The sequence below is a fragment of the Lontra canadensis genome, unplaced genomic scaffold (genome assembly GCF_010015895.1).
Source record: "Lontra canadensis isolate GAN:19392208 unplaced genomic scaffold, GSC_riverotter_1.0 scaffold24, whole genome shotgun sequence".
NCBI classification, from domain to species: domain Eukaryota; kingdom Metazoa; phylum Chordata; class Mammalia; order Carnivora; family Mustelidae; genus Lontra; species Lontra canadensis.
This window is the reverse complement of record NW_022631018.1, coordinates 20,504,614-20,532,037: the sequence shown is the minus strand read 5'-3', so window position 1 is coordinate 20,532,037 and position 27,424 is coordinate 20,504,614. Positions and strand designations below refer to the sequence as shown.

At 40.0% G+C, this 27,424-nt stretch overlaps 1 long non-coding RNA gene across 1 annotated transcript in view; it reads right to left on the bottom strand.

Annotated features, from left to right (window-relative positions):
* Positions 1-27,424, bottom strand: part of LOC116870834 — a 103,727-nt gene continuing 76,303 nt past the window's right edge. The window contains exon 4 of the long non-coding RNA XR_004383301.1: positions 1-57. This is a non-coding gene — a long non-coding RNA (uncharacterized LOC116870834). The remainder of the gene's footprint in view (positions 58-27,424) is intronic.

Genomic DNA, 27,424 nt, shown 5'->3' with positions numbered 1-27,424 from the left:
AACCAGGACTGAGAACCAGAAGCTCCAATGTTTGAGGGCAAGAGTTGGACATTCCAGCTGAAAAAGAGAGAGCAGATTTACCCTTCCTCCATGTTTTTGTTCTATTCAGGCCCTCGATGGATTAGATGGTGGATGGCCTCCTTGGTGAGGGGAATCTTGACTTTCTTTACTGATTCAATACTAACCAGAAACTCTTACAGACACACCACGAAGTCCTGTTTTACCAGCTATCTGGGCCTCACTTATCCCAGGCAAGTTGAGATGTAAAGTTAATTTTCACAGCTGCTTTTTCTGTCTTCACATGGTCCTTCTTCTATGTGTCTGTGCCATAGCTCCTCTCCTTAGAGGACGCCAGTCATATGGGACCAGAGCCCATCCCATGACCTCATGTAAGCTTTATTACTTCCTTAAAGAAACTGTCTCCAAATACAGTCACATTCTGAGGTACTGGGGGTAGGATTTGAACACAGGAATCTGGGGGAACACAATTTATCCCATAACCTTCGTTCCTACCACACCAGGTCTCCACTTTATTGGGACATTCAGACCCTTGAGCCCATCCCCTCACATGTTCATTTCCTTCTCTGCACAGCCTAGGACTCTTGTCTTCCACTTCAGTGACCTTCCTAACAAAAGACATGATACCACCAGCCTTCTTCTGGTGGACCTTCTAAGAAGACACAAATGTTGGCTCAATTCACCTGTTACGTAACTGAATGAATGTGAATTTGCTCCTTGGTGAAGCACAGATAGAGACTATGCCAGGTGGGATTGTCAGCCGAAGGAAACTTGATCAGATGCAAATAAGGAATCATGGGTAATAACTTCCAAAGCTGTGACTGCCCAACTGTGGTTGAGTGGGTTCCTTTTTTTCTTTTTTTTTTGTCTTTTCAGTGTAACAGTATTCATTGTTTTTACACCACACCCAGTGCTCCATGTAATACGTGCCCTCTCTAATACCCACCACCTGGTTCCCCCAACTTCCCACTCCCTGCCCCTTCAAAACCCTCAGATTGTTTTTCAGAGTCCATAGTCTCTCATGGTTCACCTCCCCTTCCAATTTCCCTCAACTCCCTTCTCCTCTCCATCTCCCCATGTCCTCCATGTTATTTGTTAAGCTCCGCAAATAAGTGAAACCATATGATAATTGACTCTCTCTGCTTGACTTATTTCACTCAGCATAATCTCTTCCAGTCCTGTCCATGTTGCTACAAAAGTTGGGTATTCATCCTTTCTGATGGAGGCATAATACTCCATAGTGTATATGGACCTCATCTTCCTTATCCATTTGTCCGTTGAAGGGCATCTTGGTTCTTTCCACAGTTTGGCAACCGTGGCCATTGCTGCATAAACACTGGGGTACAGATGGCCCTTCTTTTCACTACATCTGTATCTTTGGGGTAAATACCCACTAGTGCAATGGCAGGGTCATAGGGAAGCTCTATTTTTAATTTCTTGAGGAATCTCCACACCGTTCTCCAAAGTGGCTGCACCAACTTGCATTCCCACCAATAGTGTAAGAGGGTTCCCCTTTCTCCACATTCCCTCCAACACATGTTGTTTCCTGTCTTGCTAATTTTGGCCATTCTAACTGGTGCAAGGTGGTATCTCAATGTGGTTTTAATTTGAATCTCCCTAATGGCTAGTGATGATGAACATTTTTTCATGTGTCTGATAGCCATTTGTATGTCTTCATTGGAGAAGTGTCTGTTCATATCTTCTGCCCATTTTTTGATATGATTATCTGTTTTGTGTGTGTTGAGTTTGAGAAGTTCTTTATAGATCCTGGATATCAACCTTTTGTCTGTACTGTCATTTGCAAATATCTTCTGCCATTCTGTGGGTTGCCTCTTTGTTTTTTTGACTGTTTGCTTTGCTGTGCAGAAGCTTTTGATCTTGATGAAGTCCCAAAAGTTCATCTTCACTTTTGTTTCCTTTGCCTTTGGAGATATATCTTGAAAGAAGTTGTTGTGGCTGATATCAAAGAGGTTACTGCCTATGTTCTCTTCTAGGATTCTGATGGATTCCTGTCTCACGTTGAGGTCTTTTATCCATTTCAAGTTTATCTTTGTGTACGGTGTAAGAGAATGGTTGAGTTTCATTCTTCTACATATAGCTGTCCAATTTTCCCAGCACCATTTATTGAAGAGACTGTCTTTTTTCTACTGTATATTTTTTCCTGCTTTGTCGAAGATTATTTGACCATAGAGTTGAGGGTTCATATCTAGGCTCTCTACTCTGTTCCACTGGTCTATGTGTCTGTTTTTATGCCAGTACCGTGCTGTCTTGGTGATCACAGCTTTGTAGTAAAGCTTGAAATCAGGTAACGTGATGCCGCCAGTCTTCTTTTTTAGGTTAGGATAAATATTCAGAAAGGGGAGTTTTGTCATCCCATGTAAAGGTCATGCATGGGTATAAGGTCATGCATGCATACCTGGGAAGCGCGCCCATACATGCATCGCATGTCGTGTCATTAACAAGGTGGTGTGTGCTCCTCTTTAGGCAGAGATTTTAACATTATGATGGGATTACTTTAATCTGCGCACACTCCATAATCCATCTGCACAGGTGTGAGTCTGTGGTCAAGCCCAAACTGGTGTAGCCACTGGAGCTTTCCCTGTTGTTTGCACTAAAAGATACGGTTAACATTTCTGTGAAGAAGGGAGGCATCGGGGGTGGGGGGGGGGGGGTCTTGCTGGTGATCATTTTAACCTCATTAACCCTGTGGGGCACAGTTTCAGTTGTATGTCCCTTTTTGATCCTAAATCCTAGATGGACATTGCTCCTGGAGAAGAATCACACAAGTACCCAAAAGGCGCTACAGCAGATTAACAAGTTACGGTCTAGTAGAGATGTGCACTCCTTAAAGCCGACTCATCTCCTGGGGTCCCAGGCAAGACAAACAGGTAGTTCCTGTCTCTACCACTTTCCCAAAGTTTCTTCCTACACCACTTGCCCACTCGTTCTCAACAGATGACTTTGCTCCCTATATCACAGAAAAAATAAATGCCATCATCCAAGAAGCTGCTCAACGCCATGTTCCAGATCCATAAACATTTGCTTCTAGTCCCTTTATCACCCCCAATCTATTTGATTTGGAATCTATTTGATTCCAAAACTCCTGTGTTCTGTTTCTCTCAGAGGGAGGAGGTAGCAGAAGTGGCAGGAGAAAAGGAAAAAGGTGTTATCAAGATGGTTATTTCTAATCTATAGCCAAGCATAAAAATAAAAACAGAATTTGTGTTCATGTTTTAATACAAAGTTTTACATTTATTTATTTTGTTTTGGGAGCTTTAATATAAAACCGTATCCTATCCAGCACTATTAAAATTATGTAGGTTTCTACACTGTATTGTATGCCTGAAGCTAATAAAACACTGAATGTTAGCTACGGCAGGATTACAATAGAAAACTTAATACCAAAATTTAAAAAATAAAATCATCAGGGACAAATAAAAAAATATGTAGTTTCCTTGTTTCTTGAGAGGATATTATAAGATCTCAGGAAAGTTATGGGTCAAGCTTGAAAACTAAAACCTACCCCCGGGGGTTGAGCAGCAGTTGTGTGTGTGCATGTGAAGCAGATACGGGCTGGGCAACAGCCCTCAAGCTGTTCTGTAGGGCCAAGGTGGAACCCTATCCCACCAGGTATCAACCGTGTAGGATTTTGAGGAGGATTCCAGGAGTCCCTGGCACATCCCATCAGGCCTCACCATCCTTTTCGGCTTTTTCCCAACTCTTTGCTTCTTCTTAAACTCATAAAAAATCTTTCATGCTTCTGTTTGTTGGCTCCTTGTGTGCAGTTTCGTGAGGCAATCACATAGGAATCACTTTTCTCTCTTGTACCACTATCAACTTCAAGCTGTCAAAATGATAGAACTTAACTCGGCCATCACGTTTGAAGCAGAGGAGAAAGTCAGGAAAGCTTAGCTGCCAACTTGGAGGAGGTTTAGATGGTGCGTGTGATATTTTATGACTCACTCCTATTTTTCACAGTACAAATTTACCTTCTCAACCGAGAAAAAAGATTCATTTGTAAGCATTCACTCTGCATTACTGCAGATCTATGTATCGCTAACATGAAAAATCTGGCAGTGTTTTCTAAGGTTGACTTCAGTATCTCGCACATGTTCACGTTTTTACTGACTTTTTTTATTCCCAAGCTTCTTTCCATCTATTTTTCATCCATCTATCTTTCCATCCATTTTCCTTCAATACGGACCCAAGCTGTTTTATGTTCAAGTTCATGCTCAAGGTCACATTCCTATAAAGAGAGCGTTTAAAACACCCAGAAGTAATGTCTCAGATGGTTCTTCCACACCTGGTCATAGAAAGATCCCAGAACTCCATGTAGAGACTCCTCAGGTTAATTCCACTGCACCATCCCTAGTGCCTCTCCATGTCCAGAGGCCTTCTGTGTAATACCTCCCGTTACAACAACAGGGTGAGCTACACTGAGATGAATGAGGACTCTGATATCTAGAGACTTGCTCATGGTCAGGTACATAGCTAGTGGGGAGATTCAAGTCTACTAAATGAATATTTCTCCAGTTTGAACTTTATTGTGATTTTTTGTTCGTTTGTTGAAGTTTTTTTTTTTTTAATTCCTTTTCAGTGTTCCAGAATTCATGGTTTATGCACCAGTGCTCCATGCAATACGTGCCCTCCTTAATACCCACCACCAGGCTCACCCATCCCCCGACCCCTCTCCCTTCCAAAACCCTCAGTGTGTTTCTCAGAGTCCACAGTCTCTCATGGTTCATCTCCCACTCCAATTTCCCCCAACTGCCTTCTCCTCTCCATCTCCCCATGTCCTCTGTGTTATTCCTTATGCTCCACAAGTGAAACCATATGATAATTGACTCTCTCTGCTTGACCTTTCTCACTCAGCATAATCTCCTCCAGTCCTGTCCATGTTGATACAAAAGTTGGGTATTGTAATTTTTATTTTTCATTGTGCTGATGTCTTTGCTTACCAGGTTGCTAACTGATAAAGACCCCCAAGACAATATCTAGAAAAGGTCTGTCACCTTTTGTTGTAATCTAGACAGTTATCAGTTACGAGTCAGAGAGATGTTTTACTTTCATAACCTTAGCCTTCTAGTGCAACTCTATGGGGAACAGAAGTGTATTAAGTACCTGCAGCCACTCTGCCTTTCATCTACGTATACAGCCAGAAATGGGTTAGGACCAAAGATCTGAGGACCAAGGAAGGTCAGAAAGCAGAACTAGTACCAACCAAGATTTATTGTATACTTACCTGATGTTTTCACTTTCCCCAGCACTTGCTTCCCAGAAATCAACACAAACCATCCGATATTTTATTATTTCCCGCAGCACAGTGATACCAAGGACAGAGCCAGAGGGCTGCAGATTAGAAATCTGCATTAAGGTCATCTAAGGAGATGATGCCCTCTTGTGATTTCCCCATTACAAAACATTATCCTAATTACATGCCTAACAGTCATAGTCATGAGAGATTTCCCCACATATACAAGCACTTTGGCCTACTGACATATATTCAATTTAAGGGAAGACAAGTAAAGATTTTATAAATAGTAAGACAATAAATTGTAATATACTTGATGAGGGACTCTTCTTTTTACAGTGAAATTATGTCAGTTTCGTTAATAGCAACAAAGTAGAAAGGCTTGGCATTTAGCCCATTCTTTTGCATGGAGGAGGAGAAGGTGACCTTCCTACAACGGGGCTGACTCTGAAAGAGAGTGTTTAAGGAGCTGAACCCCAGCAGGCTCAGCTCCTTACCCAAATGCCCCTGGGACTTCATCTCTCACTTGACTTTCTTGGCTTTGCTAACGGTACAGATTCTCCTGCCTCCTCACACTTTCATTCCTGGTGGCTGCCCCATCATCACCACAGTGCCATCAACCACCACCAGGGCCTGTAACCTGACACAAGAGCAGAGGCAGCTTCGTCTATACAACTCACACATACTACTACCAGAAAAAATGCCCAAATGCCCGCCCTTTTATGAAGTCATGGCTTCATCTTTTTAGGAAAGAGAACACATTTTCTAAACAGCATGGTGAAATATTGTACCTAAAGGCTAGATGAATAAGGCACAATTTAAACTTGAATGAAGAGCCAACACATCCTAGAATCCTAGTCACCTCTTTAATTTCAACAAACAATTCGCTCATTAGTTTCCCATAGTAGTAGTGATTTTCCCAACGTCATTCTCTCAGATCATGTTATTACAAGGTCAAATCTGAAGGCATTTACAGAAACAGTAGTGCCCTTTGAAGATGGCACCAAGAAGGAAAACACTGAAGCTGTCATCTTTGCCACTGGTTAGTCCTTCTGTTTACTCTTCCTTGGGGAAGCCATCCTCAAAATCCGCAGCGACAATCAGATGTCCCTCTACAAATATGTCGATCTCCCCTCCACAGTGGAAAAACCAACACGGCCATTATTGGCCTCCTTCAACCTCTGGGAGCCATCATGCCAATTACAGAGTTGCAAGCACACAGGGCTACTAGGGTTTCCAAGGGTGAGGAGAAGTGTGATGGGCTGGAGAACTCAAGAGCACAGCCTCCTGGCCACGACTGTGCCTCGGTTTCCTTATCAGTGCTGCCTAATCTCTTGGTTTGAGCCTCCAAAACTCAGGTGACCTCACTGCTTTGCTTCCTTCTCCCAAAGTTAGCTACACCACTTGAAACATAATTCAGGTGGATCCACAATGATCCTTTACTAAGGTGATTTGTAGGCAAAGCACATTTAGCATGTGTTAGTTCAGGTGACTCAGGCTTCTGCATAGGCTTGGGCAACTTCTACAGTTCATCAGGAATCACTCAATTCTTAATTCATACTCTCCACCGTAAGTACCAGATCTAGCCAACGCAGGTAAAGCTTCATCTCGTCCAGAATGTCTCATGTTCAGTTATACATTTGTAGCTATGAATGGTCATTTTACTACTCATAATCCCATTTCTACACCCTCACGCCCTCAGTTTGGGATCTTCATTCCCATGTACTACATCCAAGACATTCCAAATTTCATCTGTCTGAACTCTTCTATAGAACACGAGGTCCGGAGTCTGATTTTGAAATCCAGCTGAAACAGAATTGGGGCTGGATTCAGGTTCCTCTGACCCTAACCACCAAACCCAGCATTCTTTGACAGCTAAAACTCTACACCCATTGAGCAGCATATGTTGCAGGAATGCAGAGGCAGACTGTTGACCCAAAAAAGGGACTTGACTACAAAGACTGGCAAAGACCAGACCGAACCAGTCCGCACCAAGATGGACCCCAGCACTGAACTTTCACCCACTTCTCCCTCATTATAACACTAAAAATCATGCCCAAGGGTAGAGATTTAACATGCTAACTGGACATGCAACCCATGAGGAAGCATGACTTTTGGTGCCAATAAATCCCGGCTTCTACCTGCTTAACCACCACCCCTTTCCCACCAAGTCCTCTTCAAAGCTCTCCTGACCTCTCCCTGGGGAGCCAGCCTGAAGGACTGTATCTTTTAAGATTATTTCCATTATTTAAAGTTTTTCAAATATGCATTCAAATTAAATGATTAGATGAAAGAAGTTTGAGAGATGAAGATAGGACTTTGCAGAAGCCACAGTCCAACTGTTGGAAGAGATTAAACACCCATAACGTGAACTCTCCTCTACTCTGACACACTTCACTTTGCTCACTGCAAACTCCTGTAACTACTCTCTAACACTCTTCATGGTGTTTTTGTCCTACATCAAAAGACACTTTTATTGACTACTTTTTGTTTCAAGGTCCTATGTTAGACACGGGGTTGTCACCAGAATGTAACATGTATTCCCTTCCTCTGAAGAGTTTAAAGGGTAATTGGAAAGACAAGACAAACAGGAAATTAAATAATAATGCAAGCAATAATAGTAACAGTGCAAAATAACAAGCAGGGCTGAACATGAAAAGTTGCCATGAGGAGGGAAAGAGAGAAAGCAATAGTACTTCTAACAGCCTGTTTATGCCAGGCTCTGTGCTGGGTAGTTTTATAGTTTAAGCTATCTCGATGGCAACATCATAGAACTCATGCTGTTACCCTGAGTTTTGTCTATTCGAGGCTTCCGAATCTTGATTAGAATAGAAGATAGTCATGTAATGTAGGAATTTACTACTACAACGTATTTCTATCGAGTTGCTACGATTAATAGCCCCATCCCACGAAAGAGAAACTCACAGCTCATAGGCACTTTTTTTATTCTAGACTTTATGCAAGTCACATAAGAATTTAAGAGTATCTCAACCCCACACTCTGGAGTAAGAACCAGACGGCCTTCCGTGTAGCTAAGTCAAGCACAGATAGAAGTAGCACTACCCGAAAAGACATGAAGCAGGGTGTTTATATGAATGTGCCGCTGCTCCCCACTAAGGAGCTGACCAAAGTAGCCAGAACCCAGAGCTTGTGTAAGTAACCAAGGGTACCCAATCTAGCGTGGTCTGGGCAAGTTTATATGCTGGACTTTGCCAGTCCTTTAACTCAGCAGTTCTCATGCCTGGGGAAGGTTTTTGCTTTCTTTCCTTCCGGAGCTAATGGGTGAGGTGAGTTATTACAAGGGAAGTGATTAATTCCTGGACTTCGCCCTTCATTTCTGACCCAGCAGGCTTAGGATGATGCCTGTTCATGGGAAACTGTTTTATGTTGCTTCGTAATCCTTTCAAGTTACTCTTGGTGTTCACTGATGTTTAAGAATCTTTAATGCTCAAATGCATGTGTCAGGGAAAAACAGATCAGGTTTGGCTTCGGTATAAGCAATTAAATAAAAGCCACTTTTAGTGATTCACCACTTGATTTCTCAAGCTACGTGCTTACTTCTACCAAGAGTTACAACATGCATTGTCTTAACCTAAGGAAGCTTCTCTTAAACAGAAGAGCATATTTTTTGTGCCCATATTTTCTCTACCAGCTGTGCTTTCTTTCCAAATGATCATGCTTTAGAGCTAAACGAGTGTGGTTCCAAAAGTATTCTCTGCTGAGTGACATATGCTGCTGTTCCAAGTACATCAGCTAATTTCTCCCTGCGGCCACCTTCCGCAGCAGTCTACATCCCTGTTTTTCTGCCTGAAAAAAGGATTTAGAAATCAAATAACTTTCTCAAGTTCATGCAGCTTATACCCTCTGGAGCTGAGTTTCAAACCAGGTCTGTTGGAGTCAAAATCACTCTTCGTCGGTTTTTTCCTCTTGGTCGTCATTTTCTTTTCTGCCCACATCTTGAACAACATCATATTACCCACAGGCATCTCTTAAGTCTTATTCCTGGCCCTGAGGACTAAGGAAGTTGAACCTTGGTGCTAGGTAGATTTCTATCTAGACTTTCAGCTCATCTATCAGTCTTTGGATAATTCTTTGGTTTGACACACCACTAAAAAGACTAACAAGTTTGCCGTTTGGTAACTTTGACTTTCATTATAGAGACTGTGCATAAATGTTGTCTAATGTTTATTCATTTATCTCATTCTTATTAATATTATGGCTCTGAGAACAATTCCCACATCCCCCTACACCATCAAGCAATTCTCCGGACACCAGCTGGGAGTCCTACAATTCAATTCTGATACTGTCTACCCAGAGATTGCATCAGATTCTATGGGTTAAGAGTTCAGTCCAGCAAAGCTATTGCCTTACCCACTTCAGATGCCAGTGACAAGATCCTGTGACCAACTAGCTATAGCTTGGAGGTTCCTATGACTCCCTCCTTGGGTTCAATTTATTTTCTAAAAGGCTATAACTCAGGAACAGCCAGATGGAAGGGATGCATAGGGCAAGGTATGGGGAAAGGGTTGGGGCTTCCATGCCCCTCTTCACAAATATCTACTTTTCACCAACCCAGAAACTCCCCAACCCGGTCCTTTCGGGCTTTGATGGAGTCATGAATTCATTAAGTCATTGGCTTTTGATAGGAACGTCCAGCCCCTCTCCCCTCCAAAGAGGCAGAAGGGTAAGACTGAAAGTTCCAACCCTCTTCAGCACCATGGCTGGCTCCTCTTGCAACTCCCTGCCATTCTTAGGGGGCCTGGAGAACCAAAGTCACTTCCTTGACATAACAAAAGATACCTTTACCATTCTCAACACTTAACAAATTTCAAGGGTTTTAGGAACCCTGTGTCAGGAATGAGGATGAAGACCAAATATATATTTCTTATTGTAAATCAAAATGTATAAATGCTTGCTTTTTATTGTAAAGATGGATTTATTTCCCAGAAACACAAAGCCTCCAATTGGAAAGAAAATATTTCTCTTACTGGACATTTCCCCCCTCCCCAGGTCTGATCAAACCCCTTAGCAAGGATGTCACAACGGTTGATATTATCAAGAAGGTGAAGGACAGTGAGAACAAGTACAACAATATTTGTCCAAGTTTCATAACTTTATATGGGCTTGACTCAAGGAAGACTGCTAAAGATATCATCTTTATTTATAGCCTCTTCTGCTGTACTAGGTTTCTGATTCTAAAATTGGGTCCTATTTCTAAAACTTCAGACCACTCAGTAAATAATCTGGTAAGAATATGTGTTCGCACTGGGCATTGTGCTAGGAATTGTGTCAAGAAAAATCCAAGGGAAGAATAGAAAACGTGGCTCCTACACCCTGAAAAAAATCTATCCTCTGTTTTTGGAAATGAAATATCATTATGCAATTACAATGATAATGGTAACTAAGGCATGACAGTGTCAAAATAAAATAAGATGGAGATCAGGCTTGAAGATCCCCAGAGCAGACAAAGAGCTAAGCCACTTAAGTAAAACTTAATCTAGCTTAGTTCATAGATGTAAACGCAATTGAACTTGGATTCTTCCTTGTAAATGTCTCTAAAAATCATAAATGAAATGTATCCTCTTCCTAAAATGATATAAGATAATCACTTTTAACCAATCCCCTGCCATCTGGCAACTTCTATTATAATAAACACTATCACTATCATCAATGTAAGGGTTAAACAACTTCCTCATTTTCACTTTATAAGTCACCCCCATAACATAACGCCTCTGAGTTTCATACCACTTTTGGGTTTGAAGTCTCCCTGTTCAAGACTACTTTGTTTCTCACTCAATGAAATATTCATATCAGGTAAATATCTCTGAATTTTCTTTTGACAATGGATAATCAGTACAGTGAGAGCTAAGATGTCAAAATAAGTGGGTGCTTCTTTGAGCCTAAGGAACCTATTGGAATGAAAAGAAAAATAATCATTTTACTATAAAATAGCCATCATATAGCATTAAGGAAGGCACGTGTTACAATGAGCACTGGATGTTACACACAACTAATGAATCGTTGAACACTACATCAAAACCTAATGATGTACTATATGTTGACTAACTGAATATCATCATCATCATCATCATCATCATCATAAGCCATCACATCACAACTTTGACTTTTGTGGGCTTCGACCACTATCTTGCGGGCTTCAACCAGCAAAACCCACAGCGGCAGAAATAATGACTTGACACTACTGATCACTCAAGAGAGGTGAGAGGGAGCTCCTTGACTCTCCTGGTTATTAATGCAAAGACTTTAGGTAATAAAGTAACATACGTCATGCAGCGCGGAGGACTAAGTGCAGAGCAGGAGGTTACAAGGTTCTTAAAGCAAACAAGGCAATTGATCATAAGCAATTCAGAGGGTAAGCTTTACTATTTCTGGATATAAGTTTTCCAGAGGCAAGACAAAAGCAGGCAAAATCCCACAAGTTTGGTTGAGCCTGTATTAGATAAGTGAAGCATGTCCTGTTTTCCACAAGACAGAAAGCCCTTTTCTGCTAGAACTTATTAACCCATGATTGTATTCCCACAGACTCTTATCCCACCAGAAAATGTTAACTCCTGTGCTTAATCAGGGTACTTCTTGTTCTCTGATGCAAAGATCAAAGAACCTTTGAATCTCTTTTAACACCTTCAGAAGTCAAGCCAGAAAAACTAGTTCACAAACATACAAAGTTTCATAAAAACAAATGTATGATAATCTTCAAACCCACTTGATTGATCTGTAGATAACCATCACTACAGAGTGATCTGTCATCATCACTACAAAATTTCATCGTTACATGTAGCATTTTCATAAACTTTAAGCTTTCTCAAGCAACTTCAAAGTTTTTGTTTGTTTGTTTGTTTGTTTGTTTTTAAATGATAACATCTAAGGGTCTTCTGTGTTACTCCTCGGCCAGTAAGTGTTGGGTCTTCCCTTGATGATATTCCGAGTTTGGAAGGGATGGTGAAATGGAAGGGTACTCATTTTAACGCTCACAGATGGTATCCTAAATCTTAGAGACAGACCACTGTTGGCAGTCATTGAGGAGTACAACTGGGAAAGTAACAACAAAGACCACTTGAATATAAGCTGCGTGAGGGAATGTATCCTTAATGCTCAGAACATTACCTGACACCAACAGGCATTCATTTACTAGATTAACGATTGAAGAGTGCGGACGAATGGAGGTGAAGCTACAAGCGGAAGGCATCATGTGCATTCTCCTTGGTCATAAGTTCCCACCAGCTCCATGAACCTTATCTATTTGCTATTTTGCTTATTTAATGTCCTACAACTCAACACACTGGGTAGTGTGTGAATGAGTGTGTGTGTGTGTGTGTGTGTGTGTGTGTGTGTATAGTAGTGAAATCACCTTCTATCTGTCTGTCTCCTCTGCTAGGCTCTGTACTCTGTGTCTTACAAATCTTTGTATCTTTAGCAACTAACTCAGTACCTGACACATCGTAACAATTATGAAATATTTCTGTTGAATTAGTCAACTACAATTTGAATAAATCTATTAATATTCTTCACAATTTTTTTTTTTGCCCAAAAATAAAATAAGTGGGTTGATCTGTAAGTGGTTCTCAGCAAACCACGACGGGGTACTTCCACACAGGGGCATCCTGAGACATACGGGGACAGTTTTCTGTTTTCTTAATGCCCCCGAGGCATCACTGGTTCTTACTGACCAGGAACCAGGGAAGCTAAATCCACAGGAATCACTAGGCTAGTCCCACACATTGAAGAATTACCCTGCTCAAACTGCCAGTGAGAGCATTCAGAATTTGATTCCCTAAAGTCCTTTCTAGTTCTAAAACTCTAAGATGCTAAGTGGAAAAAACATTTTAAACATTATTGTTTCAAAGCGCAGACATGAATATCAAGCTAACAACACCTAGTGAGGCTCTTGCTTTGCTTCCGATTTGCCTTGAGCTGTGTTTCTGGCTGACACGTTGCTCTCAGGTACAGTATGTGGACTGTGTGAACAAAAAGGCCAGTTTTTCTAGTGTGAACCCCAAACTACTATCCCGGTTCCTCATGGATCCCAAAGTAGCACAGGAAATCTTTTCTAGCCCTTATGCAGCAACGCAGTTCCAGCTGATAGGATCTGGAAATTGAATAGGGCCAAAAGGCTCTTTAATTCCCCTCCCCCCAAAAAAAATCTATCAAAGCCCCTAAGACAAGGGATCTCCCTCAAATGAGCCATTAAAGGAGGAGTCAAGATGGCGGAGAAGTAGCAGCTGAGACTACTTCAGGCAGCGGGAGATCAGCTCGATAGCTTATCTAAAGATTGCAAACACCTACAAATCCAACGGGGGATCGAAGAGAAGAAGAACAGCAATTCTAGAAACAGAAAATCAACCACTTTCTGAAAGGTAGGACTGACGGAGAAGTGAATCCAAAGCGACGGGAAGATAGACCGCGGGGGGAGGGGCCGGCTCCCGGCAAGCGGCGGAGCCACGGAGCACAAAATCAGGACTTTTAAAAGTCTGTTCCGCTGAGGGACATCGCTCCAGAGGCTTAACCGGGGCGAAGCCCGCGCGGGGTCAGCGTGGCCTCAGGTTCCGCAGGGTCACAGAAGGATCGGGGGTGTCTGAGTGTCGCAGAGCTCCCAGGTATTAGAACGGGGAAGCCGGCTACAGAGACGGAGCCGAGGAGTGAGCTCACAGCTCGGGGTTACCTTGAACCGGTCGCAGGCTCGGTGAGCTCGGAGCGCGGCCGGAGGCCAGGGTGACGGGAGTAATTGGGCGCTGTTCTCTGAGGGCGCACTGAGGAGTGGGGCCCCGGGCTCTCAGCTCCTCCAGGCTGGAGACTGGGCGGCCGCCATCTTCATTCCCGTCCTCCCGACTCTACGGAAAGCGCTCAGGGAACAAAAGCTCCCGAAAGCGAACCCGAGCGGATTACTCAGCCCGGCCCCGGGTAAGGGCGGTGCAACTCCCCCTGGGGCAAAGACACTTGAGAATCACTACGACAGGCCCCTCCCCCAGAAGATCAACAAGAAACCCAGCCAGGACCAAGTTCACCTACCAAGGAGTGCAGTTTCAATACCAAGGAGAGCGGCGGAATTCCAGAGGAGGAGAAAGCAAAGCACGGAGCTCATGGCTTTCTACCCATGATTCTTTAGCCTTGCAGTTAATTTAATTTTTTTTTCTTTTTCAATTTTTTTTTCTCTTCTTCTGCTAAATTTTTTTAACTTTTACCCTTTTCTTTTTTAACGTTTTTTTTTTAACTAGTTTATCTAATATATATATATATACATATATATTTCCTTTTTATATTTTTTCTTTATTGTTTTTTTTTTAATTGTTACTTTTTTTTTCTTTCTGAACCTCTTTTTATCCCCTTTCTCCCCCCTCATGATTTGGGATCTCTTCTGATTTGGTTAAAGCATATTTTCCTGGGGTTGTTGCCACCCTTTTAGTATTTTACTTGCTCCTTCATATACTCTTATCTGGACAAAATGACAAGGCAGAAAAATTCACCACAAAAATAAAAGAACAAGAGGCAGTACCAAAGGCTAGGGACCTAATCAATACAGACATTGGTAATATGTCAGATCTAGAGTTCTGAATGATGATTCTCAAGGTTCTAGCCGGGCTCGAAAATGTCATGGAAGATATTAGAGAAACCCTCTTGGGAGATATAAAAGCCCTTTCTGGGGAAATAAAAGAACTAAAATCTAACCAAGTTGAAATCAAAAAAGCTATTAATGAGGTGCAATCAAAAATGGAGGCTCTCACTGCTAGGATAAATGAGGCAGAAGAAAGAATTAGCGATATAGAAGACCAAATGACAGAGAATAAAGAAGTTGAGCAAAAGAGGGACAAACAGCTACTGGACCACGAGGGGAGAACTCGAGAGATAAGTGACACCATAAGACGAAACAACATTAGAATAATTGGGATTCCAGAAGAAGAAGAAAGAGAGAGGGGAGCAGAAGGTATATTGGAGAGACTTATTGGAGAGAATTTCCCCAATATGGCAAAGGGAACAAGCATCAAAATCCAGGAGGTTCAGAGTACCCCCTTCAAAATCAATAAGAATAGGTCTACACCCTGTCACCTAATAGTAAAACTTACAAGTCTTAGTGACAAAGAGAAAATCCTGAAAGCAGCCCGGGAAAAGAAGTCTATAACATACAATGGTAAAAATATTAGATTGGCAGCAGACTTATCCACGGAGACCTGGCAGGCCAGAAAGAGCTGGCATGATATATTCAGAGCACTAAATGAGAAAAACATGCAGCCAAGAATACTATATCCAGCTAGGCTATCATTGAAAATAGAAGGAGAGATTAAAAGCTTCCAGGACAAACAAAAACTGAAAGAATTTGCAAACACCAAACCAGCTCTACAGGAAATATTGAAAGGGGTCCTCTAAGCAAAGAGAGACCCTAAAAGTAGTAGATCAGAAAGGAACAGAAACAATATACAATAACAGTCACCTTACAGGCAATACAATGGCACTAAATTCATATCTCTCAATAGTTACCCTGAATGTTAATGGGCTAAATGCCCCAATCAAAAGACACAGGGTATCAGAATGGATAAAAAAACAAAACCCATCTATATGTTGCCTACAAGAAACTCCTTTTAAACCCGAAGACACCTCCAGATTTAAAGTGAGGGGGTGGAAAAGAATTTACCATGCTAATGGACATCAGAAGGAAGCAGGAGTGGCAATCCTTATATCAGGTCAATTAGATTTTAAGCCAAAGACTATAATAAGAGATTATGAGGAAGGACACTATATCATACTCAAAGGATCTGTCCAACAAGAAGATCTAACAATTTTAAATATCTATGCCCCTAACGTGGGAGCAGCCAACTATATAAACCAATTAATAACAAAATCAAAGAAACACATCAACAATAATACAATAATAGTAGGGGACGTGAACACTCCCCTCACTGAAATGGACAGATCATCCAAGCAAAAGATCAACAAGGAAATAAAGGCCTTAAATGACACACTGGACCAGATGGACATCACAGATATATTCAGAACATTTCGTCCCAAAGCAACAGAATACACATTCTTCTCTAGTGCACATGGAACATTCTCCAGAATAGATCACATCCTGGGTCCTAAATCAGGTCTCAACTGGTATCAAAAGATTGGGATCATTCCCTGCATATTTTCAGACCACAATGCTCTGAAGCTAGAACTCAATCACAAGAGGAAATTTGGAAAGAACCCAAATGCATGGAGACTAAACAGCATCCTTCTAAAGAATGAATGGGTCAACCAGGAAATTAAAGAAGAATTGAAAAAATTCATGGAAACAAATGATAATGAAAACACAACGGTTCAAAATCTGTGGGACACAACAAAGGCAGTCCTGAGAGGAAAATATATAGCGGTACAAGCCTTTCTCAAGAAACAAGAAAGGTCTCAAGTACACAACCTAACCCTACACCTAAAGGAGCTGGAGAAAGAATAAGAAAGAAACCCTAAACCCAGCAGGAGAAGAGAAATCATAAAGATCAGAGCAGAAATCAATGAAATAGAAACCAAAAAAAACAATAGAACAAATCAACGAAACTAGGAGCTGGTTCTTTGAAAGAATTAATAAGATTGATAAACCCCTGGCCAGACTTATCAAAAAGAAAAGAGAAAGGACCCAAATAAATAAAATCATGAATGAAAGAGGAGAGATCACAACGAACACCAAAGAAATACAGACAATTATAAGAACATACTATGAGCAACTCTACACCAACAAATTTGACAATCTGGAAGAAATGGATGCATTCCTAGATACATATAAACTACCACAACTGAACCAGGAAGAAATAGAAAGCCTGAACAGACCCATAACCAGTAAGGAGATTGAAACCGTCATCAAAAACCTCCAAACAAACAAAAGCCCAGGGCCAGACGGCTTCCCGGGGGAATTCTACCAAACATTTAAAGAAGAACTAATTCCTATTCTCCTGAAACTCTTCCAAAAAATAGAAATGGAAGGAAAACTTCCAAACTCATTTTATGAGATCAGTATCACCTTGATCCGAAAACCAGACAAGGATCCCATCAAAAAAGAGAACTACAGACCAATATCCTTGATGAACACAGATGCAAAAATTCTCACCAAAATACTAGCCAATAGGATTCAACAGTACATTAAAAGGATTATTCACCACGACCAAGTGGGATTTATTCCAGGGCTGCAAGGTTGGTTCAACATCCGCAAATCAATCAATGTGATACAACACATTAATAAAAGAAAGAACAAGAACCATATCATACTCTCAATAGATGCTGGAAAAGCATTTGACAAAGTACAGCATTCCTTCCTGTCAAAACTCTTCAAAGTGTAGGGATAGAGGGCACATACCTCAATATTATCAAAGCCATCTATGAAAAACCCACCGCAAATATCATTCTCAATGGAGAAAAACTGAAAGCTTTTCCGCTAAGGTCAGGAACACGGCAGGGATGTCCGTTATCACCACTGCTATTCAACATAGTACTAGAAGTCCTAGCCTCAAGCAATCAGACAACAAAAGGAAATTAAAGGCATCCAAATTGGCAAAGAAGAAGTCAAACTATCACTCTTCGCAGATGATATGATACTATATGTGGAAAACCCAAAAGACTCCACTCCCAAACTGCTAGAACTTGTACAGGAATTCAGTAAAGTGTCAGGATGTAAAATAAATGCACAGAAATCAGTTGCATTTCTATACACCAACAACAAGACAGAAGAAAGAGAAATTAAGGAGTCCATCCCATTTACAATTGCACCCAAAACTATAAGATACCTAGGAATAAACCTAACCAAAGAGACTAAGAATCTATACACAGAAAACTATAAAGTATTCATGAAAGAAATTGAGGAAGACACAAAGAAATGGAAAAATGTTCCATGCTCCTGGATTGGAAGAATAAATATTGTGAAAATGTCTATGCTACCTAAAGCAATCTACACATTTAATGCAATCCCTATCAAAGTACCATCCATTTTTTTCAAAGAAATGGAACAAATAATCCTAAAATTTATATGGAACCAGAAAAGACCTCAAATAGCCAAAGGAATATTGAAAAAGAAAGCCAAAGTTGGTGGCATCACAATCCCGGACTTCAAGCTCTATTACAAAGCTGTCATCATCAAGACAGCATGGTACTGGCACAAAAACAGGCACATAGATCAATGGAACAGAATAGAGAGCCCAGAAATAGACCCTCAGCTCTATGGTCAACTAATCTTCAAGAAAGCAGGAAAGAATGTCCAATGGAAAAAAGACAGCCTCTTCAATAAATGGTGTGGGGAAAATTGGATAGCCACACGCAGAAAAATGAAACTGGATCATTTCCTTACACCACACACGAAAATAGACTCAAAATGGATGAAGGACCTCAATGTGAGAAAGGAATCCATCAAAATCCTTGAGGAGAACACAGGCAGCAACCTCTTCGACCTCAGCCGCAGCAACATCTTCCTAGGAACATCACCAAAGGCAAGGGAAGCAAGGGCAAAAATGAACTATTGGGATTTTATCAAGATCAAAAGCTTTTGCACAGCAAAGGAAATAGTTCACAAAACCAAAAGACAACTGACAGAATGGGAGAAGATATTTGCAAATGACATATCAGATAAAGGGCTAGTGTCCAGAATCTATAAAGAACTTAGCAAACTCAACACCCAAAGAACAAATAATCCAATCAAGAAATGGGCAGAAGACATGAACAGACATTTCTGCAAAGAAGACATCCAGATGGCCAACAGACACATGAAAAAGTGCTCCATATCACTCGGCATCAGGGAAATACAAATCAAAACCACAATGAGATACCACCTCACATCAGTCAGAATGGCTAAAATTAACAAGTCCGGAAATGACAGATGCTGGCGAGGATGCGGAGAAAGGGGAACCCTCCTACACTGTTGGTGGGAATGCAAGCTGGTGCAACCACTCTGGAAAACAGCATGGAGGTTCCTCAAAATGTTGAAAATAGAACTACCCTATGACCCAGCAATTGCACTGCTGGGTATTTACCCTAAATATACAAACGTAGTGATCCGAATGGGCACGTGCACCCGAATGCTTATAGCAGCAATGTCTACAATAGCCAAACTATGGAAAGAACCTAGATGTCCATCAACAGATGAATGGATAAAGAAGATGTGGTAGAGATATACAATGGAATACTATGCAGCCATCAAAAGAAATGAAATCTTGCCATTTGCGACGATGTGGATGGAACTAGAGGGTATCATGCTTAGCGAAATAAGTCAATCGGAGAAAGACAACTATCATATGATCTCCCTGATATGAGGGAGAGGAGATGCAACATGGGGGTTAAGGGGGTAAGAGAAGAGTGAATGAAACAAGGTGGGATTGGGAGGGAGACAAACCATAAGTGACTCTTAATCTCACAAAACAAACTGAGGGTTGATGGGGGGAGGGGTTTGGGAGAGGGGGGTGGGGTTATGGACATTGGGTGGGTATGTGCTATGGTGAGTGCTGTGAAGTGTGTAAACGTGGAGATTCACAGACCTGTACCCCTGGGGGGAAAAAAATATATATATATATGTTTATAAAAAATAAAATTATTAAAAAAAAAGAATAAAAAAAAAACACATTGAGATACCACCTTGCACCAGTTAGAATGGCCAAAATTAGCAAGACAGGAAACATGTGTTGGAGAGGATGTGGAGAAAGGGGAACCCTCTTACACTATTGATGGGAATGCAAGTTGGTGCAGCCACTTTGGAGAACAGTGTGGAGATTCCTCAAGAAATTAAAAATAGAGCTTCCCTATGACCCTGCCATTGCACTAGTGGGTATTTACCCCAAAGATACAGATGTGGTGAAAAGAAGGGCCATCTGTACCCCAATGTTTATAGCAGCAATGGCCACGGTTGCCAAACTGTGGAAAGAACCAAGATGCCCTTCAACGGACGAATGGATAAGGAAGATGTGGTCCATATACACTATGGAGTATTATGCCTCCATCAGAAAGGATGAATACCCAACTTTTGTAGCAACATGGACGGGACTGGAAGAGATTATGCTGAGTGAAATAAGTCAAGCAGAGAGAGTCAATTATCATATGTTTTCACTTATTTGTGGAGCATAACAAATAGCATGGAGGACAAGGGGAGATGGAGAGGAGAAGGGAGTTGAGGGAAATTGGAAGGGGAGGTGAACCATGAGAGACTATGGACTCTGAAAAACAATCTGAGGGTTTTGAAGGGGCGGGGGGTGGGAGGTTGGGGGATCCAGGTGGTGGGTATTGGAGAGGGCATGGATTGCATGGAGCACTGGGTGTGGTGCAAAAATAATGAATACTGTTATGCTGAAAAAATAAAAAATTAAAAAAAAAAAAGAAAAAGAATTGCCAGACAGGACAACATAGTGTCACAAGAGTTATCCAACCCATCTCTTATAAATCAATTAGAAGACAAAACCAAACCCAAAATGTCCTCAAAACCCGGAGCAGATCATGCTTCTCCCCCAAGAAGAGTGAGAGAGACTGATGGGACAAGATATGCATCATTTTTACCAAATGGCAGATGTAGATTTGATCTGCAAGTCTAGTGGAGTAGACATTGCTCTCACTACCCCTGCTGACCTGCAGCAAGTTACAGCTGTGGGCAAGCCAGCAGTCTGCACTCTCTCCACAGCGCCACTTTAGAAGACTTTAACACATGAAGACATAAGCCACTGTATTATTCAGCAGTGCCCTCTAGGGTCATCACCCAAGAAGCAATGTGTAACCTCACTCAGTAGGAAACATGTGTAGGATAATTTAACACAATCTGACATGCTTACACAATCCCACCCGCTCTCACCAAACAAGATGTTTTAGCTCCAATCTGTTTCACCTTGTTCTTAGCTACTACTCTAAGACTTCATATGTCAAGACAAAAAAAACATAACATTATGACCTCTAAGCCACTGCTTATTCTGGATTCTAGTAGCAGGACTTTTAAAACTAGCATGAATTGGGGCTCAATCAGTTGAGCATGACTTTATTATTATTGGCCAACTAGAATTGACCTATATTTTCTTCTTATCCTGGTGATCATACCACTTACAAGTTTAACTGAATGTAACCTTCTTAAATTATGAGTCCTTGTGGTGTATTTATTACTCTTCCAAACCACAAATGGAGACAAATTTCTCCCTAGGACCATCAAGGAAGGAGCCCTCAGCTCCCCCATCAGCACCCAGGGCTGAAATTCTACTTAAACTATTCCTTATATTGTTATATGAGAACAAGAATCATTATTGTCATATGCTAACTTAATATTGAGGGACAAAATTAAATATTAACCCACTATATATATCATGTATTATATGATCTACAACATACTATTTTATTAGTGAATACTGATTTAATTATACATAATACTATATACAATTATACATTAAGCCATTTGCCCCATTCACATAAGCATGTACATTAAACTCTTCAACTTACTTAATACATATGATGGTGTAGCATACATAAAACCACAGACCACATGAATAGTCTATACCACATATCATCATTAATATCACATGGGACATCACATTACTGATTATCCATAGCACAAGTTAATCAAATTAACCCTTGTCACTGTTTATCATAGCCATTATCTTCCCTTAATCACCAAGCTTTGAGAAACTAGCAACCTACAGGTTATACACTTCTTTCCTCTCCGGCCCTATACTATGTGTGTATGGGGTGGGGGAACGGTTAATGGGAAACTATACCTGGCATCTGGTTCTTACTTCAGGACCATCCAACCTAAAATTGTCCATCCATTCCCTTAAACAAGACATCCCAGTGGACTAATGACTGACTAGCTTGTGCTCACACATGAGGGTGGTACCACGCATATGGTATTTTTTAATTTGGGGAGATACTGTGACTCAGCTATGGCCATCACAGGTCCTAACATAGGTGACTTGTAGCTGATCTTCAACTGAATATTATTTACCAACATTATAACCGTAAAGTATTAATGGGTCAAGGCTCATTGGACATATAAAAACTTCATTATAAATCTGTACACATATTATCTGCAAAAGAAATTAGCTTAGCAAACCTCCTCATCTCCCAGTAGACTTTTAGTTGGGTATAATATATGTTTATCTTGTCAAACCCCCAACATAAGACTCTATAACACATACAAGACCTAAATAATCCTAACTATTCCATAATTGATATATTTTCTGCCATTATAGTTTCAACTAAAACATATTGTAGCCCAACTCCTAATTAAATAAAATTTAAAAGCACTAATTTTTTTCTAAATATTAGGCTTCATGGGCTAGAAATCCTTTTTAAATTTTTATTAAGTTTAATTTCACCCCTTTCAAAACTGGCATAGCACTTAATATTTCAAGATTTTTATGGAGAGGAATTTCTCTAGATCTCATTTAGTTAGTGTAGCTTAATAATTAAAGCAAGGCACTGAAAATGCCTAGAGGAGCTTATAAAACTCCATAAACTCATAGGCTTGGTCCCACTCTTTCTATTAATCTTGTATTAAATTACACATGCAAGTATATGCATCCCAGTGAAGATGCCTTCTAGACCAGTAAAGGTACAGGAGCAGGTCTCAAGCTCAGTAAGAAGTACTTCATTATGCCTTGCTTAACCACACCCCCACAGGAGACAGCAGTGATAAAAATGGTTCTAAATGGAAATGAGACTAAGTTACATTAATTTATTTTTAGAGTTGATAAATTTTGTACCAGCCACCCCAGTGATGCAGTTAACACAAATTAATAAAATTTTGGTATAAAGCATGTTTAAGATAACTTCATAATAAAGTTAAATTTTAATTAAACTCTAAGAAGCTGCAACTAAAACCAAAACAACCTACAAAGGTGACTCTAACATTTCTGGTTACACAGTAGCTAAGATCAAACCTGGGATTAGATACCCCACCATGTCCAACCCTACACCGAAATAACTAATATAACCACTTTTTCACCAGAATACTACTAGCAATAGCTCAAAACTCAAAGGACTTGGCAACATGTTCTGGGATTGATAAATCCAGATAAACCTCACCACCTCTTGCTAAACCAGACTATCTACCACCAGCTTTAGCAAACCCCCAAACAGAATTATAGTAGGCATAAATATTAGCATGAAAATATTAGGTCAAGGGGGAGCATGTGGGCGGCTCAGTGGGTAAAAGCCTCTGCCTTCGGCTCAGGTCATGATCTCAGGGTCCTGGGATCAAGCCCCTCATCCGGCTCTCTGTTCAGTGGGGAGCGGGCTTCCCCTCTCTCTCTGCCTGCCTCTCTGCCTACTTGTGATCTCTGTCTGTCAAATAAATAAATAAAGTCCTAAAAAAATATTAGGTCAAGGTATAGCTTATGAGGTGGGAAGAAATGGGCCACTTATTCTACTTTAAGAACATTAAATATTGTGCAAAAACCGTTATGAAACTGAAGACAAAGGAGGAGTTAGTAGTAATTTGGGAATAGAGAGTTTCATTTCATTAGCCCATGAGGCATGAACACACTGTCACCCTCCTCAAATATCAATTTGCCCCTAAAATGACCACTTGGCACTAAAGCCAATCAAAACTTAACTGCACCTAACAATTATATTCAAATGAAATAAGATGTATTTACAAAGACAAATATAGGGAGTAGAAATCTTAATGGGCACTATGGAGAAAATACTGGAAGAGAATGATGAAATAAGTATTTAAAGTATTAAAGAACAAAGTTTATCCTTTTACCTTTTGCATAATTAATTAACTAGAACAATTTCATGAAGAAAACTGAAGTCAAATATCCCAAAACCAGATGCGTTACTTTCAGAAACATTAAGTAACAAATTCATCTATTTGGCAAAATAGTGAGATGGTCAATAAGTTTAGGTGAAAACCTGATGAACTAAGGATAGTTGACTCTCCAGAGAGATTTTCAGTTCAGCTTTAAAATTAACTAAAAAGGTAATAAGTCCTACATAAATTTTGATGTTAATCTAAAAAGGTACAGCTCTTGAGACATAGGAAATAACCTTCCTTAGTGGGTAAATATTTACAAATCCACACTTAGCTTAAAATCAGCCATCAATATCTGTACCCCAATGTTCATAGCCACAATGTCCACAATAGCCAAATTGTGGAAAGAGCGGAGATGCCCTTTAACAGACGACTGGATAAAGAAGATGAGGTTCATATACACAATGGAATATCACTCAGCCATCAGAAAGGATGAATACCCAACTTTTGCATCAACATGGACGGGACTGGAGGAGATTAAGCTGAGTGAAATAAGTCAAGCAGAAAAAGTCAATTATCATATGGTTTCACTTACTTGTGGAGCTTAAGGAATAACACAGAAGACATGGGGAGATGGAGAAGAGAAGTGAGTTGGGAGAAATCGGAGGGGGAGATGAACCATGAGAGACTGTGGACTCTGAAGAACAAACTGAGGGTTTTGGAGGGGACAGGGATGGGAGGTTGGGTGAACCTGGTGGTATTATGTGGGTATTATGGAGGGCACGGACTGCATGGAGCACTGGGTATGGTGCATAAACAATGAATTCTGGAACACTGAAATTTAAAAAATAAATAAAAATTTATCCCCCCCCAAAATAATAAATAAATAAATAAATAACCCTTCTTCTATTTTTTTAATCCTAGCATCATAAGCACAATGCTGATATGACCATTTTACATATCTCTTATGAAAATAATTTATCACTAATGCTAGCATATGCATATAATATTTGTCAATTCCCGTTACTAAAGCAAGTATCCTGCCACAAACTTTAAAAATATATCTAATAAAAGAATTACTTTGATAGAATAAATAATAGAGATTTAAACCCTCTTGTTTCTAGAATTATAGGATTAAACCCAATCCTCAAAATTTAAAATCTCTGTAATATCATATCACACCATGTTAAAGTCAGCTAAATAAACTATTAGACCAATACCTTGTGGTTTATATTCTTTCCATACTAATAAATCCTTTTATCTTTATTATTATGTCACTTACCATTATTACAAGCATGATAATCATTATGTTAAGCTCACACTAATTAATAATCTGAATTGGTTTCAAGATAAACATAATAAACCATATTACCATTTTAATTAAAAATTGTAACCCATGACCCATTAAAGTAACCATTAAATATTTCTCCACCACATCTGTACTTTTCCTAATAGCTATCATCATAGCTATTATGGTCAATGAACAACTACTGAAGTTTTCAATCCAACAGCACCCTTTATTCTTATAGTCACCTTTATTAAAAAACCTGAATTTTCCCCATTCTGCCTTTGAGTACCAGAAGTTACACCAGATATTCTATTAATGATCAATTCTATCGGCATGACAAAAACTTACATATCACTTTTATATCAAATTTCACCTTCAGTTTTATATCAAGTTTCACCATCAATTAATCTAAATATATTAATTCTTGCTATGGTATCAATTATCATTAGGGGAATGAGGAGGGCTTAACCAAGCACAGCCATAAAAATTCTAGCCTATTCATCAACTGGCCATGATTTAGAGACCAAGCATCACAGCTCTAAACCTACTCATTTACATTCTATTAACATTTACTACATGTGTACTATTCATTTACAGCCATCCACCACAAAACTTCCATACACATGAAATCATGAAATAGAATACCTATAATTACTACTACGGTTTTTCTGATTATATTATCCCTAGGAAGCCTCCTAACACTCACTGGTTTGTTGTTGTTTTTTTTACCGAAATGAATAATTTTCCAAAACTAGCAGCATTATTATACCAACATTAAAACTACCCCAGCCCTACTTAATCCATAGTTCTACACACAATTATTATTCTACCTCACTACCCTTTCTGTCAATAAATAACAGAAATAAAATTACAATTTGCAAACATAAGCCAAGTAATTTTTTTTACGTCCATTCAACACTGAATCAACATCAGTCCTTCCCCTAACACCAAAATCCTCAGTTCCCGACTAGGAATTTGGGTTAACGTAGGTGAAACACCTTTAAAGCTCTGTGGTCCTGAAATATAGATTGTGGGCTATCTTACATCAACTAAATGCAAATCAAACACTTGAATTAAGCTAAATCCTCCAGTCAACTGTCTTTGGTCTTTTCCAAGGTTTAGAGGAGAAAGATGGGGCAAGCGTGACAAAACCAAAGCTCCTTTTTTGAATTCGCAGCTCAATCTGTTATTCACCACAGGGCTTGGTCAAAACAGGATTCAACCTCTGTCTTTAGATTTAGTCTAATTCTTACTCAGCCACTTCATCTGTTTCCATAAACCACCTGCTATTAACAAACCATGACGACACTGGCACATCATGGTTACAGTTCCGTGCTTGAACCAGAATGGGAGGAACCTCCTTAACTCTTCTTACTCATGCTGAATTAGGTCAACCTGGAGCTTTGTTAAGAAATGATAAAATTTACTCAAATAAATAAGTAAAATCTTTTTTTAAAAAAGAAATGATAAAATTTTTAACATAATTGTTACTGTTCCCTTGTTCATAATAATTTTTCCCACAGGAATATCCATTAGAATTGAGGGCTTCAGCAATTGATTAGTACCGTGAATAACCACAGACTCTGATACAGCATTTCTTCAAACAAACAATACCAACTTTTGCTTCTTCTACCATTATTCTTTGGTCTACTTGCCTCATCGATAATTAAAGAGGTACTGGCACAGAACCAACAGTATGTCTGCCCTGAGCCAGTAATTAGTCCCCGTGGCAGCTTCTGTATATTTCACTCTCTTTTCTTTACATTTAGCAGGTTCCTCGTCCACGTTCAGTGCAATCAGTCTTGCTACTACCATTATCAATCTAAAACCACCAACAGTGTCTCAACACCAAACACCACGTTTGACGTGTTCTAATTATCAATGTAATATTATTACTGACATCCCCAGTACTCGCAGCTGGTATTACTATATTATGAACAGATCCCAAGTATCATTTCCTTTGATCCTGAGTGACCCAGTTTTATATCAACATCTATCCTGACTTTTCAGCCACACAGAAGGACATAACCTTATTTATGGGTTTGGAATAATTTCACATATTGTTGTATATTATTCAGGGGGAAAAAGGCCTTTAGCTATGTAGGAATAATATGAGTCATATTATGCCGGGAAGCTAACAATTACTCGAAGATCTTCAGCTGCACAGGGGTCAGAGCCGCTG